This window comes from Bos grunniens, chromosome 27 (genome assembly GCF_055505025.1).
Source record: "Bos grunniens cultivar Pamir isolate PY7600 chromosome 27, Bosgru_T2T1.0, whole genome shotgun sequence".
In the NCBI taxonomy this organism is placed as follows: Eukaryota; Metazoa; Chordata; class Mammalia; order Artiodactyla; family Bovidae; genus Bos; species Bos grunniens.
Window position 1 is genome coordinate 32,955,873 of NC_141191.1, and position 19,086 is coordinate 32,974,958.

Sequence of the window (19,086 nt, forward strand, 5' to 3'; positions counted from 1 at the left end):
TGCGTGCGCACATGTGGAGAGAGGGAGAAGGAGCAGGTCGATGAATATTTATCTGGTCAAGACCTCAGGGTTTCCCTGGAGTAAGTGGAATCCTTCACCAATGCCTCCTGATCATAGAGTGCCCCGCCCCCGCATCCCCTGGTCCCCATGTCAAGCACAAGCAAAATTATGGGTAGCCATGTGGCAGCCAATATGTGTGTATGTTTTCAAAGATATTTTTATTTTATTTATTTCGTGGCTGTGCTGGGTCTTCGTTGCTGTGCACAGGTCTTCTCCAATTGCCCGTGAGCGGGGACTACTTTTTAGTTGTCCTGAGTGGGCTTCTCATTGCTGTGGCTTCTCTTGTGGCGAAAGGGCTGCAGTCATTGCGGCTCCTGGGCTCTCGCACACAGGCTCAGCAGTTGCCATGCACAGGCTGAGTTGCTCCGTGGCATATGGGATCTTCCCGGACCAGGGATTGAACCTGTGGCTCCTGCACTGGCCGGTGGCTTCTTTACCACTGAGCCACCAGGGAACCCTGCATGTGTATTTTTTAAAAATTAATTTCACGCTTAGTTTGTGAGTCCAGTGCTGTTCTAATTTGGTTACATCTGTACATCCAGCCATGAAACCCCCAGGAGCTATTTCTGGCCCTCAGGGACTTCCTGAATGAGTTTTTGCTTGGGGTTCTCACTCCTGTACACCGTGCTTAATTGGTGGATACTGCTGCAGACTCGCTTAAACTGTTTTAATTTGTGATTTTCTAAAAATAAAACCTTAACAGAATCAATGTGATTGCAGAAGGCTCCCAGAGGCACGCGATCAGGGTTCTGGAGGCTGCGTGGTTAGGAGTGCATCATACAGAGGCAGGCTGCAGTTTTGTTTGGTGAAAAGGGGGGCTTCGTCGAAGACTCCATGAATCATCACTGATGCAAAATCAAAGTCAATTATGAAGATAATTGAGAAACAACCTTTCCTTATATATAGCTGTGCACGTGATCCTCTGCAAGGCGGGGCGGGTGGAAGCCATCTCTCAGAGCCTCCCGCACAGATCCATGTGAGGCAGACTGAGGAACCGGCTCTGAGTCGTGGGGAGGTGTGAAAAGAAAGTGAAGTCTGAAGGTATCTGTTGGCAAATCATAATGACAAACTGGGGGAAATCTGTGCTCGGCATCGCTCATGAAAGCACTTATTGTAAATGAGATAATTTAATCAATTACGTTTCCTAATGTACTAAACCGAATGTTTCATTTTCTGCTTCTGCACATCTTAAATTATCTTCAGGTGCTTTATGAGATTTAATCATAGTTAATAGAAACTTCATTACCATCAAATGTGCTTTCAATAAATGTTGTGTAACAATGTCAGGAAGTGCAGTAAAATATAGTAGGTTCTGAATGGCAAACACGCACCCCCGGAGTCAGGCTGAGAAATGGTCACATGCATACAGTGAGACTCCCGGAGGCTTGGGAATGAGGCTTTGCTAAGAAGCTCCCCAAGGAGCAGATGGTTCAGCAAGTTCACCTTAGGGATGAAAAGGAGTCTGGTACCCCCCTAGAAAACAGCTCAGAATGTATTCTTTCTCCATCTCCTTCCCACGTAGTTTGGTAACTAATAGAAACACACACTAAGCCCAAATCCCATTCCCTGGTCAATTACCTCCAGGATTTCGCCAGTTGAATGTCTCCCAGTTACCCAGATCTCAGCTTTTTCAAAACTGAATGCGTCCTTCTCTGTCTCTGTTTTTAACCCGGGCCTCCTCCCATCTTCTCTCATTCAGTGAATGCTGTGCCTTCAACTCGGTAGGGTCCCACACCTGCACAGCTGCCTAGACTGCTGTCTTTTTCCTCTCCTTTCTCCAGCTCAGTACTCAGTGAATCACCACCATCTAACCATTCTGCCACGCAGATAGATCAAGTTCACCAATTCACTCCATTTTCTGTCTTCCATACCCCTCCCTCCATTCGGCATCTTTTTATTGAGTATCCCCCATGGGCGTGGACATGTTCTAGGTGGTGGAGAATCAGTATTGAGCCTGCCAGATACAGTTTCTGCTCCCATGAAGCCTGCAGATCTAGTGAGGGAGATGAAAAAAAAAACACAGAAAATTATATATAGAAGGCTGGGTGCCATGGAGGTGGTGACAAGTGTCATTAAGAGAAATAAAGCAGAAGAGGCTCAGGTAGGGATGGAGGGAGTGTTGCTTTTTTTGTGTAAGCTGTTCAGAGAAGGTCTCTGCAGTAAAATCACCTTAAAGAAGACACCTGAAGAAAAGCAAGGGAACAGACATTCTGGATATCTGGGAGGAGAATATCCAGGGCAAAGGAAGAGTGGGGTGCCAAGGCTGTGTGATGGGAGGCTGCTGTGGTATCCAAGGAACAATTAGGCTAGGTAACTGAGCAGAGAGACAAAGGAAAGAGGCATAATAGCTCAGGTCACAGAAGTGGGACATGGGGGGAAAGTACCAAGTGTATTATAGGCCGTGGTAACGACTTTGACCTTTACTGTGAGTGAGATGGAAAGCTATTGAAGGTGTTTATTCATAGTAACGTGACCTAATATTTTCAAAGATAAACTCTACCCACTGCATGGAATGTAAACATACAGGGAACCAGAGCAGAAACAAGGAGATCTGTTACAATGATCTGTTATAACAAGAGTCTATTCCAATAATCTAGGCTATTACAATATAACTTATAACCTAGATTCAAGATCAGTGTGGCTTGGGCCGGATAGAGAACATTGGAAATTGTAGAAAAGGTCCATAATCTGGATATCTTTGGGAGGCAGAGTCAAAAGGAGTTGCCGATGCATTAGATAGAGTATGAGAGAAAGAAAAGCATCAGGAATGATTCCAAAATTTGAGCTATGCAACCTGAAGGATGGGCTGGCCATTACTGATCTGGGGCGAACTTGGTTTAGCATATCTGGAGGGAGACTCAAGAGTTCAGTGTTATAAATGCTACATTTAAGATACTTCTTAAACAGTCAGTTGAATATATGAGTCTGGAGGTCAGAGGAGAATCCTAGCAGTGACATAAATCTGGGGCTTGTCAGTGTCCAGAGGATATTTAAAACCAATAGGTTGAATGAGATCACTGGATAATGAGTGTGAACAGAGAACATATCTGAGGCCTCGGCCCTGAAAGATATCCACACTGAGATATAGGGCAGGTCAGAAGTTACTGCACAGGAGACAGAAAAGTAATAGCCAGCGAATGAGAGAAAAGCCAAGTAAAAGGAAAATGGTGTCCAGACAAAACTGAATATTCGGGACAGCTTTCTTCCTAACCGGGATTTCTACCATAGCTTCCAGTATCTGGAGTTGGCTGATGTCAGTTTATCTGATCTTTTAAAAAAAAACATCAATTCTGGTCACATCACTTCCATGTTTAAACCTTTACAAGATCTGAACATTATTTTTAAGATAAAGTACAAGATATCTACTGTCTATGGGATCTGGTCTCAGATGGCATTGTTTAGTCATATCAGCTTCTCTCAAGCTGCTTAATCATTAGGTATTTCCCTTTCTACCCTATCAACTTCCTATATTCTTCCACCAAACAAAGCTTCTTAGTTCTCTGAACACCCTGGGCCCATTTGGGCATATAGTCCTTTATATGTTGTTATGTCTGCCAGAAAACTTTCCGTCCACCTAATCTTACTGTGTTGAATGAATCCTTCCTTCAGGCTTCGGCTTGGGTCTTGCCTCTGCAAAGCCCCTAAAGGCTGAGTTAGTTACACCTCTAACTGGCCGATTGTCAAGCAGTTTCCCTATTTCTACCCTGTATGTTCATTGCGTTTATCCCAGGCTGAATTCCCTCTCTGATAGACATCCTTCCGGTCATCTGGTAGACAGTATAGGGTCTGTTCACCCTTATGCTTGTGGCATTTACCACCCTCCCCACGTGGCACAGTGGTAAAAAACCTGCCTGCCAATGCAGGAGATGCAAGAGACATGGTTTCAGTCCCTGGGTCGGGAAGATCCCCTGGAGGAGGGCGTGGCAACCCACTCCAGTAATCTGACTTGGAAGATCCCATGAACAGAGGAGCCTGTTGGGCCATAGTCCCTGGGGTCACAAAAGAGTCAGACACGACTTAGCAGCTGAGCACGCACGCAGTAGTAGGTATTAGATGTTCAATCCATACTTATTATTATGGTCTTACATCTTCCCACTAACTCCTCACTGAGGCTTTTATTGTTAAGGTGAAAATAAAGACTTTGCTTTTATGTATTTATTTTAACTCATTCGTGTAGTAGATATTTATTGCACAATTATTCTGTATAAATAGTCTTGGCCCCGTGAAGCGTGAAGGAAACAATAAGAAATGTTTCTTTCCTACAACCTCAGTACAAAGTACAAGATGACAAGTGATTTGAGAAGAGGGGAAGTGAGGGGGCAGTATTTAATAATCATCTATTTGGTGCCCAGTGCTAGGTGACAGTCCAAATGGGAAGTTTCCCAGAACATTTCTATCAAAGAATGACCCCAATGTGTCCTTGTGTGTTGGTCGCTCAGTCATGTCTGACTCTTTGCGACTCCATGGATTGTAGCCCACCAGGCTCCTCTGTCCATGGAATTCTCCAGGCAGGAATCCTGAAGTGGGTTGCCATTTCCTTCTCCAGTGTGTCCTTACAGCCTAGAAATTAGGTATTTCTCGTCGCCTTACTGACAGTCCACTCTACATCTTTCCCCCTAAGTACACTGCTTTCATCTATGGTGGAATAATGTGGATTCTGGGAATACACATTCTTGGGTTAGAGAACTCCTCAAAAGATGCAGAGTCCATACTGGCAGGTTGGACATTCTTTTTCATGCTGTATAGACTTGAATGGTACCTTGAACACATAGAACTATCTGCAACCTTGAACCATGCAGGCATGCTCACTCAGCCACGCACTCATGTCTAACTCTTCATCACCCTATAGACTATAGCCTGCCAGGCTCCTCTGTCCATGGGATTTTCCAGGCAAGAATACTGGAGCAGGTTGCCATTTTCTCCTCCAGGGAATCTTCCTGACCCAGGATCAAACCCACATCTCCTGTGGCTCCTGCACTGGCAGGCAGATTCTTTACCACTGAGCCACCTGGGAAGCCCACATTGAACCATCAGTTCAGTTCAGTTCAGTCTCTCAGTCGTGTTCGACTCTTTGCGACTCGATGAATCGCAGCACGCCAGGCCTCCCTGTCCATCACCAACTCCTGGAGTTTACTCAAACTCATGTCCATCATGTCACTGATGCCATTCAGCCATCTCATCCTCTGTTGTCCCCTTCTCCTCCTGCCCCCAATCCCTCCCAGCATCAGGGTCTTTTCTAATGATTCAAATCTTTACATGATGTGGCCAAAGTATTGGAGTTTCAGCTTCAACATCAGTCCTTCCGATGAACACCCAGGACTGATCTCCTTTAGAATGGACTGGTCGGATATCCTTGCAGTCCAAGGGACTGTCAAGAGTCTTCTCCAGTACCACAGTTCAAAAGCATCAATTCTTCGATGCTCAGCTTTCTTTACAGTCCAACTCTCACATCAATACATGACCACTGTAAAAACCATAGCCTTGACTAGGCGGACCTTTGTTGGCAAAGTAATGTCTCTGCTTTTGAATATGCTATCTAGGTTGGTCATAACTTTCCTTCCAAGGAGTGTCTTTTAATTTCATGGCTACGATCACCATCTGCAGTGATTTTGGAGCCCCAAAAAATAGTCAGCCACTGTTTCCCCATCTATTTCCCATGAAGTGATGGGACCAGATGCCATGATCTTAGTTTTCTGAATGTTGAGCTTTAATATCTTTAAATTCTCAGCAGACTTCTAGGTCTTTAAACTAACATTAGGTGATTGGCATCAATGCTAATCTTCTAGCCATGCTTTACAGGATAATTTTTTTTCTATTTTACCCATCATTTTTCATCTCCTGCTGATTATTTTCCATCACATAAATATAGCATTTTCCCCAAATTGCATGACTTGTTTGTCCTTTAGAATCATTCCTACTGTGAATTAATTCAACCTGAGCATATGTGCAACATTTGTAATCTTCTTACTGCTTGCAATCTTTTTATTATCTAATTTTTATCCCATCGTAAGTGTATGCCTTTTCTTATGACCATTTTTAAGAATATCGTTGACCTTATTGGACATGATGAAGTTTCCTTCACTAAATACCCTGGAACTAAGCACAGCCACAGTGAATAAGTGATAGAATATAATGTTCTTCAGCATCAGAATAACTCAGGGTACTTGCTAAAAATGTGAATTCACAGGTCCCATCTCCCCACGTATTACTATATTCAAAGTTAGAACTTATATCCTGAATTCCCAGAGTAGAAAATGAAAGTGAAGTCATCTTCTCAAGGGCTGGATTTCAAATCCTGCTTTTTGAGTCTCTTTCTCATTTTACCTTGGTCTTCCTGATGGGGAAAAGGACAGTTCTTTTGCAATCCAAAGGCAGAATTACCAGATAAAATAGAGAACCCTTGGTTACATTTGAATTTCCCATCAGCAGTGAATACATTTTTGACATAAGCATGTCGCAAATATGGCATGAGAAATACTTCTCCTCAAGTTATACATTCTTGATCAGAAATTCAAATTTAATTCAAATTCAAATTTAATCATATTTGTAGTTGCTTAATCTGGCAACTTTACTGAAAAGAATAAAACATGTCTGAATGTGCATTCTCAAGAAACATTTTATTAAATAGATTATCTGTACTGTCAATCTCGGGAGAATGGTTAGAATTAAAACAAATATTGGAGGAGGGAGCCTTTCAGTAAAAGCAAAACATCTGAACAACAACAAAAAAAAGAAGTCTACTGAAGTACAAAGTCTACTTGAAGAAAATGGATCTGGGCAGCCCTCATTGTGCTTTGTAGATACTGCTTTTTTTTTTTTTTTTTTAAGAAGTTGGGATTTGTGGCAGCTCTGCATTGTCAGATGATAGCTACCATTTTTTTTGGCAATAAAGTATTTCCTAGTTAAGGTATAGCCATTGTTTCATTTAGATATAATACTATTGCACACTTAACAGACTACAGTATAGTATAAACATAACTTCTATATGTCCCAGAAAACCAAGCAAGCTGTGCCTGTCTGTATTACGATATTTGCTCTTTGCAGTGGTCTGAAACTGAACCCATAATATCTTCGAGTGAGGTCTGTAATCAGATTCACCTAAAAAGTAGGGTCCGTGTTGTTCAGTTGCTACCAGGGAACCAGTGAAGTTGCTCCGTCATGTCTGACTCTTTGCGACCCCATGGACTGCAGCACGCCAGGCTTCCCTGTTCTTCACTATGTTCAGAGTTTGCTCAAACTCATGTCCATTGAGTTGGTGATGCCACCCAACCATCTCATCCTCTGTCACCCTATTCTCCTCCTGCCTTCAATCTTTCCCATCAGGGTCTTTTCCAGTGAGATGGCTCTTTGCATCAGGTGGCCAAAATAATGGAGCTTCAGGATCAGTCTTTCCAATAAATATTCAGGGTTGATTTCCTTTAAGATTGACTGGTTTGATCTCCTTGCTGTCCAAGGGACTCTCAAGAGTCTTCTCCAGCACCACAGTTTGAAAGCATCAATTTTTTGGTGCTCAGCCTTCTTTATGGTTCAGCTCTCATATCCATACGTGACTATTAGAAAAACCATAGATTTGACTATACAGACCTTTGTCAGCCAAGTGATGTCTTTGCTCTTTAACACACTGCCTAGATTCGTAATAACTTTCCTTCCAAGGAGCAGGAGTCTTAATATCATGGCTGCCATCACCACCCACAGTGATTTTGGAGCCCAAGAAGATAAAGTCTGTCAGTGTTTCCGTTATTTCCCCATGTCAGTTCAGTTCAGTTCAGTCGCTCAGTCATGTCCAACTCTTTGCAACCCCATGAATCGCAGCACACCAGGCCTCCCTGTCCATCACCAACTCCTGGAGTTCACTCAGACTCACGTCCATCAAGTCGGTGATGCCATCCAGCCATCTCATCCTCTGTTGTCCCCTTCTCCTCCTGCCCCCAATCCCTCCCATCATCAGAGTCTTTTCCAATGAGTCAACTCTTCGCATGAGGTGGCCAAAGTACTGGAGCTTCAGCTTCAGCATCAGTCCTTCCAGGGAGTATTCAGGACTGATTTCCTTTAGGATGGACTGGTTGGATCTCCTTGCAGTCCAAGGGACTCTCAAGAGTCTTCTCCAACACCACAGTTCAAAAGCATCAATTCTTCGGCATGTAGTCCCCATCAAATGATGGGACCAGATGCCATGATCTTTGCTTTTTGAATGTTGAGTTTTAAGCCAGCTTTTTCACTCTTGTCTTTCACCTTCATCAAAAGGCTTTTTAGTTCCTCTTCACTTTCTGCCATAAGGGTGGTAGCATCTGTGTATCTGAGCTTATTGATATTTCTCCCTGAAATCTTGATTCCAGCTTGTGCTTTATCCTACCTGGCATTTCATATAATGTACTCTGTGTAGAAGTTAAATAAGCAGTGTGACAATATGCAGCCTTGGCATACTCCTTTCCCAGTTTGAACCAGTCCGTTGTTCCATGTCCAGTTCTGACTGTTGCTTCTTGACTGGCACAGGTTTCTCAGGAAGCAGGTAAGATGGCCTGGTATTCCAATCTCTAAGAATTTTCCACAGTTGGTTGTGATCCACACAGTCTAAGGCCTTAGTACAGCCAATGAAGCAGAAGTTGGAGGGTCCATATAGAGGATAAATGAGTGAAAACAGTTGAAAACTAGGTTGGGGCAGAGCAGAAAGTATCTTGAGCCATAAGGGAAGCCACTGTTAGAGTGAACTCGATGCCTACTCAAGAGTCATTGATAGGTTTTGAAGTGGCAGAACCAGAACTGTGTTTGGGGAGAGTAAGCCACGAGTTTAACAGTTCAGAATGAATAAAGACTGGGGCCTGGGTACCAGGGTAGATGAGGCTGTGCCATGTGGGTGCCTGCTATCGAAACTGAGATGTGAGAGGCACTGGGGATGTTTCAGGAAGGCGTGTGAGTCATTTGGGGAAGGGCTTGATGGGCAGAAAAGGAAAGGTGATTCTTCAGGCTCACGCCTGGTCTCTGATGATGTCATTACTAGAAAAGGGGAATTCAGGAAAATACTTGAAGAGATAAGAATGGTGACCTTATAAAACAGATGACAAGTTTGAGATGTTAGCACAACGCACAGTGGTGTGGTGGTTTTATCCACTGCACCAGAGGAAATATAGGATGAGGACTTCAGACAGGAGTGGAGGCAAAAGATCCTGATTTAAGACTGTTAGGCATCAAAGTAGTAGTTAGCACTGTCTGATGGAGTGGTTGTGAACAATCTTCAGGAGGAAACAGTGGTTTGGGCAAAAGTCAGAATTTAATAGCATAAAAGAGCAATGAAATGTATAGAAATAGTGAACAAGTTAAATCACGACAGAGCCTGGCAGTGGGCTGAGCCCATGTAAAAAGAAGTAAAGCATGTCTGTACATTCTGATAGGAATGATCTACAAGATATTGTACACAGTGGGGGGAAAAAAGCAATGTAGTAAAGGAAATCATATGGAAGTATAATAATGATTATATAACTTTTAGAGTGAGGATGGTAAAAAAAAAAAAAAATGGAAATTACAATTTGTTCCTGAAAGATCCCAAATAACTATCAACAGTGGTTACTTTTATTTTTTTTTTAATTTTGTGTATTTTTTTATTGAAGTATAATTCATTTACAATGTTGTGTTCATTTCAGGCATACAGCAAAGTGATTCACTTCTATATATATATATGTCTATCTTTTGTTTTTCAGATTCTTTTCCCTTATAGGTTATTACAAAATATTAAGTATAGTTCCCTGTGCTATCCCATAGGTCCTTGTTGGTTATCTATTTTATATATAGTACTGTGTATTTGTTAATCCCAAACTCCTAATTTATCTCATCCCCTCCCTTTTCCCCTTTCATAACCATTAATTTGTTTTCTATGTCTATGGATCTATTTTTTATATAAGTTCATTTGTATCGTTTTTTCCATGTATGCAATATCATATATGTTGGCTTAGTTGAAGCCATATCTTTCTGGCTTAGTTGAAGGATGAATTTTTTCTTAGTGTAGTGTAACTTTTTATAGTTCCTAAAGTACTTCCTCCTCCTGTGTGTGTTTTCTATTTATTCTTTTACTTCAACAGGGATAGAGGTTAACTGGTTAGGGAAATTATGATCAAGAAAGGTTTAATGTTTTAAAAATGTTTTTTATAATTCTTTTCAACAAAGAGCTTAGGATTTCATGGATATGAAAAGAGACTGCCTCTTTCAGAGATCTGTCAGGGAGTAAGTCAGGAGAGGGATTGGGGTAGAGGTGATGAGGGAGACCAGGCCGTGTTTGGAGGCAGAAGGCAAGGCAGAGGTGTGGAGGCAAAGTTGAAAGATGCGAGACCAAAAGGGAATAATGAATGAGGCCAGGTCCCTGCGGAGGCAGGAGAGGGCAGACCAGAGCCGGCCTGACACAGAGGAGGAGCAGCTGTTCAGGGAACAGGGAAAGGGAAAGGAAAGCACAGGACGGAGCAGAGGCGTTTTGAGTTGCAGGGGAGGGTGTGTGTGTGCTGGAGGGAAGGGGACTCACATGGAAAAGCGGGCAGTGAGAAGCAGAGGTGATGAAAAAAGTAAATGCAGTTCAGAGTAACTGTTGATGAAAAGTTGTTCTAGGTCATGGGACATGAATACAATAATTATTAGGCTGCAAAGAAGCCCAGGTGGGTTTGCAGAGCACTGGATTTTTGATGATACCCACCAGTCTGGTTGGTGGGTTCCTGCACCGGGGTAGTCAAGCCAGTGCAGGGAGGAGAGGTGCGGAGGCCATCCTGTGATGGTTAGACCACTGGGGAGTGAAGACAGATGGGTGTCCAAACCCTACCTTTGCCATTTTCTCATGAAGAAGCCTCTACCCTATCTGAACCTGTACCACCATCTGTAAAAGAAGAAATAGAATACTTCTACGGCAAATAGATTTGATTGTGAGCATGAGAATATGATCATACCTGCGGTTCTCAGAGAAGCAGGCACAAGCTTAGTGCTCCATTACTGGGCTACCCTTGCCATCAAGAGGTTTTGTTGGTGAAATTTTCAGCCTCCGTACAGTAAATCCCCCACATACGAATGAGTTCTGTTCCAAGAGTACATCTGTAAGTCCACTCTGTTTGTAAGTCTGACAAAGTTAGCCTAGGTACCCAGCTAATACAATCGGCTATATAATACTCTACTGTCATAGGTTTATAATACTTTTCACACAAATAGTACATAAAAAACAAGCACAAAAAATAAAGAGAACTTTTTTTTTAAATCTTACAGTATAGTACCTTAGAAAGTACTAATACGTAATACAGTACAATAGCTAGCAAACGGGGCACATTTGCATCTTTAGACTTTCACACCTTGAAGGCTCATATGTAAGGGACTTAACTGTACGCTGGTGCTGAATTACATCTCAGAGACAGAGTTTTGGGTGAAATAGAAAGAAAAAGCTTTATTGCTTTGCCAGGCAAAGGGGGCCACAGTGAGCTAATGCCTTCAAGTCTGCATGCCCTGCCCTGGAGAGGGTAGTGAGGAGTTGTATAGTCATGGTTCAAAGAGGACGCGATCAGCTCATGGACATTCTTCTGACTGGTGGTGAGGTGAGAAGGAAACAGCATCATCAGCTTAATGGTTCCAACTGATCTGGGGCCTGTGTTCGTGTGGTTAGCAGTTTTCATCTGGTGGGGGCCTGCTTCCTACATGTCAAGTGTTTATCCGTATCTTTTAGGGAAAAGGTAGTTCGGTGATTCTGCCAGGTGGCAAATTCAGAGTCTAAATAGTTTTCAGTTCCCCAGCCCAGCAGCCATTGTTTGTTTTTACATCTTCACATTTCCCAATCGTTAACTTCTGAGTCAGCCTCTTAGTGCAGAAGACAAGGACACAGGGGCTTGTGTGCGGTTTCAGTATCAGGCAGTGCGACCAGGGCAGAGGTTCACAGCTGGATAGGTAGGCATTGAGCCGGAGTCGAGCTGCCTTGGATTGAATCCCAGCTCTGCTACTTAACTGTCATGAGGCTTTGGGCAAGACAAGTGATTTTCTGGCCTCAGTTTCGATATTTAAATTGGCACCTTTTTACAAGTTTGTTGAAAGGATTAAAATGAGTTAATCAGTGTAAATAAAAGGCTAGAACAGTGCCTGGCATACAGTAAGAGCTACTGAAGAATGTGCTGCTGTCATTGTTAATGACAACAAGGAGCATTTGGAGGGTGGCAAGGTGGAATTGGCTCAGAGGTTAAAGCGTTTACCCACAATGCAAGAGACCTGGATTTGATCCCTGGGTCGGGAAGATCCCCTGGAGAAGGAAATAGCAACCCACTCCAGTATTCTTGCCTGGAGAATCCCATGGACAGAGGACCCTGGTGGGCTATAGTCTACGGGGTCGCAAAGAGTTGGACACGACTAAGCAACTTCACTCACTTTACTAAGGTGGAAAAACCGAGATGCTGACTGGTGACGGGATTGTGAGATTTCAGGCAATGCAAAGTATCATCAGAACTGCTCACCGTGGTTGCCCAGAGCTGACCACTTTAAAGTTATTTTCTGATGCTTTTTTCAAGGAATGTGGCTTCTCAATGACAAGTATGAACAGTTCGAACAATAACTTCTGTTATGTGCTAGCGTGCAGGTAAATGTTGTGGCACACCCCTCGGTGTCTACGGCCCTGTCTGTACCTCTGGGCCAGGATGAGGCGGGGCTGGGCTAGAGACTGCTGCTTCCTGGGAGTCCAGCGGAGCAGCTAATTCTTCTGTCTTCCATTCATGTTCTCTCTCTCAGCCTTCTCTTTGTGAAGCTCTGTTGTGTGAATTCCTTAGGGATTCACTGCCTTACACATCAAGTCAAGTTGCTGAGTTTTTTCCTTCTAAAACAAGAGCAGTGGTCATTCTACAGTATCCAATAAGATAAAAAGAGAATACCATATGTTTTCCTTGACTTTTATAGTACAGTAGAGTTGATTAACGACATTGTGATAGTTTCAGGTGTACAGCAAAGTGATTCAGTTATCCATAAACATGTATCTGTTCTTTTCAAATTCTTTTCTCATTTCGGTTGTTAACATGACTTTGAGCAGAGTTTCCTGTGCTGTACAGTAGGTCTTTGTTGGCCCGTTTTAAATCTAGCCACGTGTACATGTCAGTCCCAAATTCTCTAACTGTATGTTTTGAAAGGCATTTTGTTGTGCTCCTTTATTCATTTTGTGTAGCTATCTAATCCTATAAAATAGATTCTAATCTGATACTTAAACTCATAATATGGGAATTGAGGTAAATTTCCATAAATAAGTGGAGTTAATATGTCTTTCAAATGAGAGTCCTGTGAAGAGAGGAAGGCAAACTAAATAAACAGCCCTTAAATTTAGTCCTTGGGGTACCTATGTCACTATGAATGACTAGGTATGATTATAATTCATAAGGACAGGAGCCTGTGAATACCTAGTCCTTGAACTCTGAAGTTCAAAAGTGCCGGGGTCCTGCCCCGGCTGATCCAGGGTATTCGAAGCGGGGACGGCGTCGGCGAGGGTCAGGATACAATAGCTTCAATTAGATATTAATTAAAGATATAAAGAGTAATAGAATAAGGATAGCTCAGTAGGAAAATTCAGTGGAGAAAAGAGGCTGAGTGGCTTGGTTTACGCGGGAGACCAATAAAACTTCAAGACAAGAAGTTTACACCACTTACGTAGGCCACAGGCGTCCTTCCGTTCTCCCGAAGGAGAGGAGACACTGAGGCCTCCCCGGTCGGATCTTAGAAGCCCGGGCATAATTAGTAAGCATGGCGGGTTCCGCGCTCCAGATGGAGACTCAGCCAGAGTGGGAGAGAGAGCGACATGGGGAGACCAGTATTTCGAGAAACTGATCCCCATTCTTTATTTTCCATGGTCTACTTTTATACACTGAGATGTTATGCAAAAGTCACGTGGGGTCAGCAGTCCTGACTTTTATCAAAGTCAGGTGCTTCATACAAATGTATACAGAGGTCTTAGGGGTGTTACATCATCTTCTGGCCAGGGGGGCCTGCTGACAATTTATGACCCTCTCCTTGTGACAACGGTCAGTCAACCAGGACACTTATTTCTCCAGGGGTGATTATTCTTAAAACAGACACCACCCAAATAAAGTTACATTCTTATAGGGTGAGGGTGTAGTGGGTTTTAGTTAGGGAAAGAATTTACTTAGCCTAAGGTCTAACGTGATTAATATCAAAGGTTAATACTTATTTCTTCTATATATTCATTAATGTGTGTAAGGGCAGGGGATGTGGAGACTTAGCAACAAACATTGGCTCAACAAATGAAAAACCCTTCACCAATACAGTTTCTAATCAGCCCACTATACTTATAGTTTTCTAACTTCTCTAAAGAACCTGTTTTTAGAAGGTTTAAAGCATCTCATGCCTCTCACAGTTGGAAGGCTGTGAGCAATCACATGTGGCCGGACAAGCCTGTCAGGCAGGCTAGAGAACCTTCAGAGGAGTTTGTAGGTTGAAACACTCCTATCACGCCCAGAAATTATTATTAACTGGAGCTCTAAGTTAATTCCTTCTCCAAAAGAGGTGGTGGGGGACAGCCCCCCGTAAAGTCAAAGGTGTAGGTGAGCACAAAGTAGTAAAGTAGGCAGGCTCTGGTTATGGGGATAGATGCTCAAGGATTTCCAGGGGGACTCCTGAGGCTTGATCTCGCCTTTGCGTATGTCGAGCCTCCTTCCTCATGACCTTTGCCATGGGCGGAGTACCTCACTCTGGCCCCCAACACAAAAGGATTTTGAAAAGTCACTTAGCCTTTCTCACCAGCTTTGACCAAAAATATAACTGCAGACTATTGTCAGGTCATGCTGGTTTTGAGAAACTCTAAAGGAGATTTCACAAGCTTCCTCAGAAATACAGCACAGTTGTTTTTTTCAACAACCCTCCTTGTAGAAAAGGTCATTTTAATATCTAACAGAGTCCCAATTGCTATAATAAAAGGCCAGGTCCTCCTTTTCAGCCCTTGTTAGAGTGGGTGACGAGCTGGTTACTAGCTTCATCATAAATGAAGGTTCACTGGGCACCTACTGTGAGCTTCTTTTTAGAACCACGCTTTATGCATTAAAGATCCCCACAAGCCACTTTATAGTTCTCTTTTCTCCAGGCCAAATGAACCCATAAACGTTCCTTTCCAGGGTCCTAGTTTCCAACTATTAATCTTTGCAGCCTTTCTCTGTAGATAGTTCCCACTCCTTCCAGCAATGAACAGATCCCTCTGTAGTTTCTGACTAATTTGCAATATAAGAGATTTCCCCATCGTTTTTATTTTTGTTTTCTTTATCCTATAGATCATGCACAATTTTTTATACCACATGTTGTGCCCTTCTGAACTTGACCTAAAGCTTTCACAGTGCTTGGAGAGAGGAAATGGGGATGGAAACCCGGGAAGGACATCAATCACACATTGATATGTATGACAGAAATCCAGAGGAAAAAAAAAAACACCCTCTGCCCACAAAGGCAGAATAGCCTGATCAAAGCTTTTTGTTCAGAATGAGTTGGAGGAAACAAACCAGCCCCAGATGTAAGAGTGAGCAGACAGATGTAAATGTGTGTGTGTGGCTGTAAGGAAAAGGCGGTCTCTGTGGCAGGGGTTCTACAGTCTCCCTCAGGCTAGTCTGAGTTCAGGGAGCAATCAACAGATAGCTGCACAGGATGACTCACACATTTCTGGGGGAAATGACAGAGAAGTGCTTGTGCCGAGTGTCAAGCAGTTAGGATGCCTTGGCATTCAGGTCATTACCCATCAACAGATCCAAAAAGAGTTCGAGGAGCCATAAATTATGTCAGAGTTCAGAGAACCAGGGGTTGGCAGGGTTGGTGGACTAGCCAAGGCACAGTCCAGCTGGCTTGGAGGAGGGGGCCCTGCACTGACGGATGGGTAGACAGAGGTGGGAAGGGCCTAGATGCCTAGAGGGATGGGGGGTATATGACGAAGACCCATCCTTATAATCTGAAAGGGGCACAGGGCCTTTGGCTAGCAGGTGGAAGCAGTGACTTCTGATGTTCTTCCAATGAGAGCTGAGTGTGACCACATATGTACACGTGCACATGTGGAATGGTTCTGCGTGGCACCCCTCCAAGTGCCTATGTGCTCACAGACACAGACATCAAGCCTAAACCTCAGGTTCTCCTGGGGCCAGTCCTGGACACACATGAAAAGGGAATCAATTAGATTTGTAAGGACACAGGAATCTTTACAGGGAAACCTACTCTACTGTCCTGGAGAAAAAAGATTAGCAAATGGTAGGGCAGGGGGACGGAGAAGGCAATGGCACCCCACTCCAGTACTTTTGCCTAGAAAATCTCATGGACAGAGGAGCCTGGTGGGCTGCAGTCCATGGGGTCTCGAAGAGTCGGACGTGACTGAGAGACTTCACTTTCACTTTTCACTTTCATGCATTGGAGAAGGAAACGACAACCCACTCCAGTGTTCTTGCCTGGAGAATCCCAGGGACGGGGAAGCCTGGTGGGCTGCCGTCTATGGGGTCGCACAGAGTCGGACACGACTGAAGCGACTTAGCAGCAGCAGCAGGGCAGGGGGAATAAAGGAAGAATAAGATGAAGTAAAAGCAGGTAAATAGAGAAGAGAAAAAGAGGAAGAAGGAGGAAGTGACTCAACTTTAGAAGACTGAGCTCTAAGGATGACTGATGAGGTCTTGAGGACTCGTGTCTGCATCTGTAGCTGCACTTGGATACCGGAGTCCCATCACAGCCTTGTCTTTCAGACAAGAAACAATGGAGAATATGGACCACATGTTAATTTTCACCCATATGTCTTCATTTCCACTGAGCAGTTGACCCGTCACAAGTGTATGTTGAATGATGAGATCATTAGATGTAGAAACATCAAATTGCCAGGACAGATTGTTCTTGTAAAATGAATCCCATGGACTTCTGAGTCTAGGTCAAACTGTCCCACCAGGTGCTAGGGTGAGCCTCCTAGGGAAGCAGTGATCCCTGTATGAGTCTCTCCCCCTTCTTTCCCTACCCTAGCCCCAAAGTCCCCATATTCATTTCTAAAAATTTTATAATTCAGTATTTATTAAGAGGTTATTAAGAGGTTCTGCACATATTCCTGGAAGAGCAAACACAATGAGCTATATCTGACGTTGATACCTTCATCTGAAGCTGGAGAGTCCTTTTCTAAAACAGAACTCATAACTTGAGAACGGAGAATTCTGGTTACCTGGGTAGCAAGAGGGTGGACGCCAGAAACAGCAAGATAGGAATCCAGGGGAACAAAGACAGCTTGTTCCTGCTACTGAGTTCTGTGTCAGGATTTCACGTCCAGTGATATCCATTTTCAGCAGAAGTACTTTCACGTTGGTCATCCTCTGGCTTCTGGCCCTTCCTATTTTAGTACCTGGGAAGCTAAAGATGTCTTTGTGTCTACTTTGCCAGCTCAGTGACAGAGCAGCTGCATTCAGGACCCTGCCAGGCTCTTTCTTTAGTTGCTGAGCAGGTGTATTCTCCCCAGATACACCTTTTAAGATGATGGTGCCATCCGTGAGCAGCACCCAAGGACCTGGAGGGAAGAAGGGGGAAGGCTCACTAGGTCCAGTCCAGTTCTCTCCCTGCTCCTGGTGCCCTGGCTTGCCGTACCTGCTGTGTTTTGTGACTTCTCTCTTCTCTAATGATTCCCTCCAAGGAATTTAATTGAGTAGAGGGAGAGTGAGACTGAATGGGGTGATGACTCCCCTTCTTTCTCCCCACATGACCTATTTGGACACTGGAACTTTGGCGGTGGCATCAGGCTTCACCCTGTGGTTCTGGGGGGCTGGGGAAGACCACCACTGATACCCCACCATCCCTGGCCCTCTCCCATTTGGACCACCATGAAGTTGAACTAAAGCCTAGATCACACTGTTTCTCAACACCCCCCAGGTTGCTGTTATGAAAAGGGTCTGATCACCCTCTGACCTTTCCGATACTGTTCTTTGAGATGACTGTTTTTCTCCCCCATGAATTATTTTTATGTGTTGGCCGCCCTATTACTGATCTGGTTCTGCTTGATTTCCTTGTTCCTGCTTTCATTTGGCGGCACCTTATTTTATAGTCCACTAACTTTGTTGAAAATAAATTTAGCCATGTGGTTAGTCTTCCTCACTTGATAACATAAGTAGCATATTAGGGTGCGGTGAGCACAGACTAAGTGCTGTGCAATTACAAGGTAAATATATGGTAGGTTTATTTTATCTGCTAAACCCAGCAGGGGTGACAGAGTAATTACTTTTGGACCTGTTTAGTATGCCTACCACATAATCTGTAAGGAGATCAGTTATGTAGTGAATACTTGCCACCTTCCACTGTTAACACACTTCAAGACTTACGTGTTCTTGGGTAGATGTCATGCTGAATTGCACTAGCCATTCCAAGGCTCCTCAGGAATCAACCACACCCTGAGGACCTCTAGCCAAAGGGTTGGAAAGCAGCTACAGTGTTATCTTGGGGGATGGGGAGACACCCACCATCTAAATTTCAAACTAACGCTTTTATTTTTGCTTTGCCCATGCATTCAATAGGATGGAGTAGGAGAGGTATGGGAGAAACAGCATGTGCCCTCTTAGAGACCAGTCCTCGTCCACAAAAACAAACTTCTAGAGTCAAGCATTCAGTTGGTGCCAGCAAACATTTACCATGGACATAAGAGTGCCTGGGACCGAGTGCTTTTCATATCTCACAACAGAAAGTCGCTCATAATGATTGTGAATACCCTGATGACTGTCAGCGTTCTGACGAACGTCAGCGTTCTGATGAACTGAGTGACGTGGGCCAAAGCTCAAGTTCATACTCCTGAGCTCTGGTCTCTTGACTCATAGACCATGCGTTACCTTATCACCCGAGAATGCTCTCTGTGAATGCATGCGCCCAGGCCATAGACAAGCAGAGCGGTTCACCCATATTTTGTCATTGTATGTGGGTCTCATGTCTTCCAACAAAAATAAAGTGTATATATATATATTAAAAAAAAAACTTTGCAGGGCAATAAGATTTCCTAAAACAAGCAAATTAAGCAGTTGCCTGTTTATCCTTGAAAACTCTTATATT

At 43.6% G+C, this 19,086-nt stretch overlaps 1 protein-coding gene across 15 annotated transcripts in view; it reads left to right on the forward strand.

Moving 5' to 3' along the window:
* The window catches only part of UNC5D (unc-5 netrin receptor D), a 641,211-nt gene that overhangs the window by 535,330 nt on the left and 86,795 nt on the right, over positions 1–19,086 (forward strand). The gene's annotated exons all lie outside the window — the stretch shown is intronic.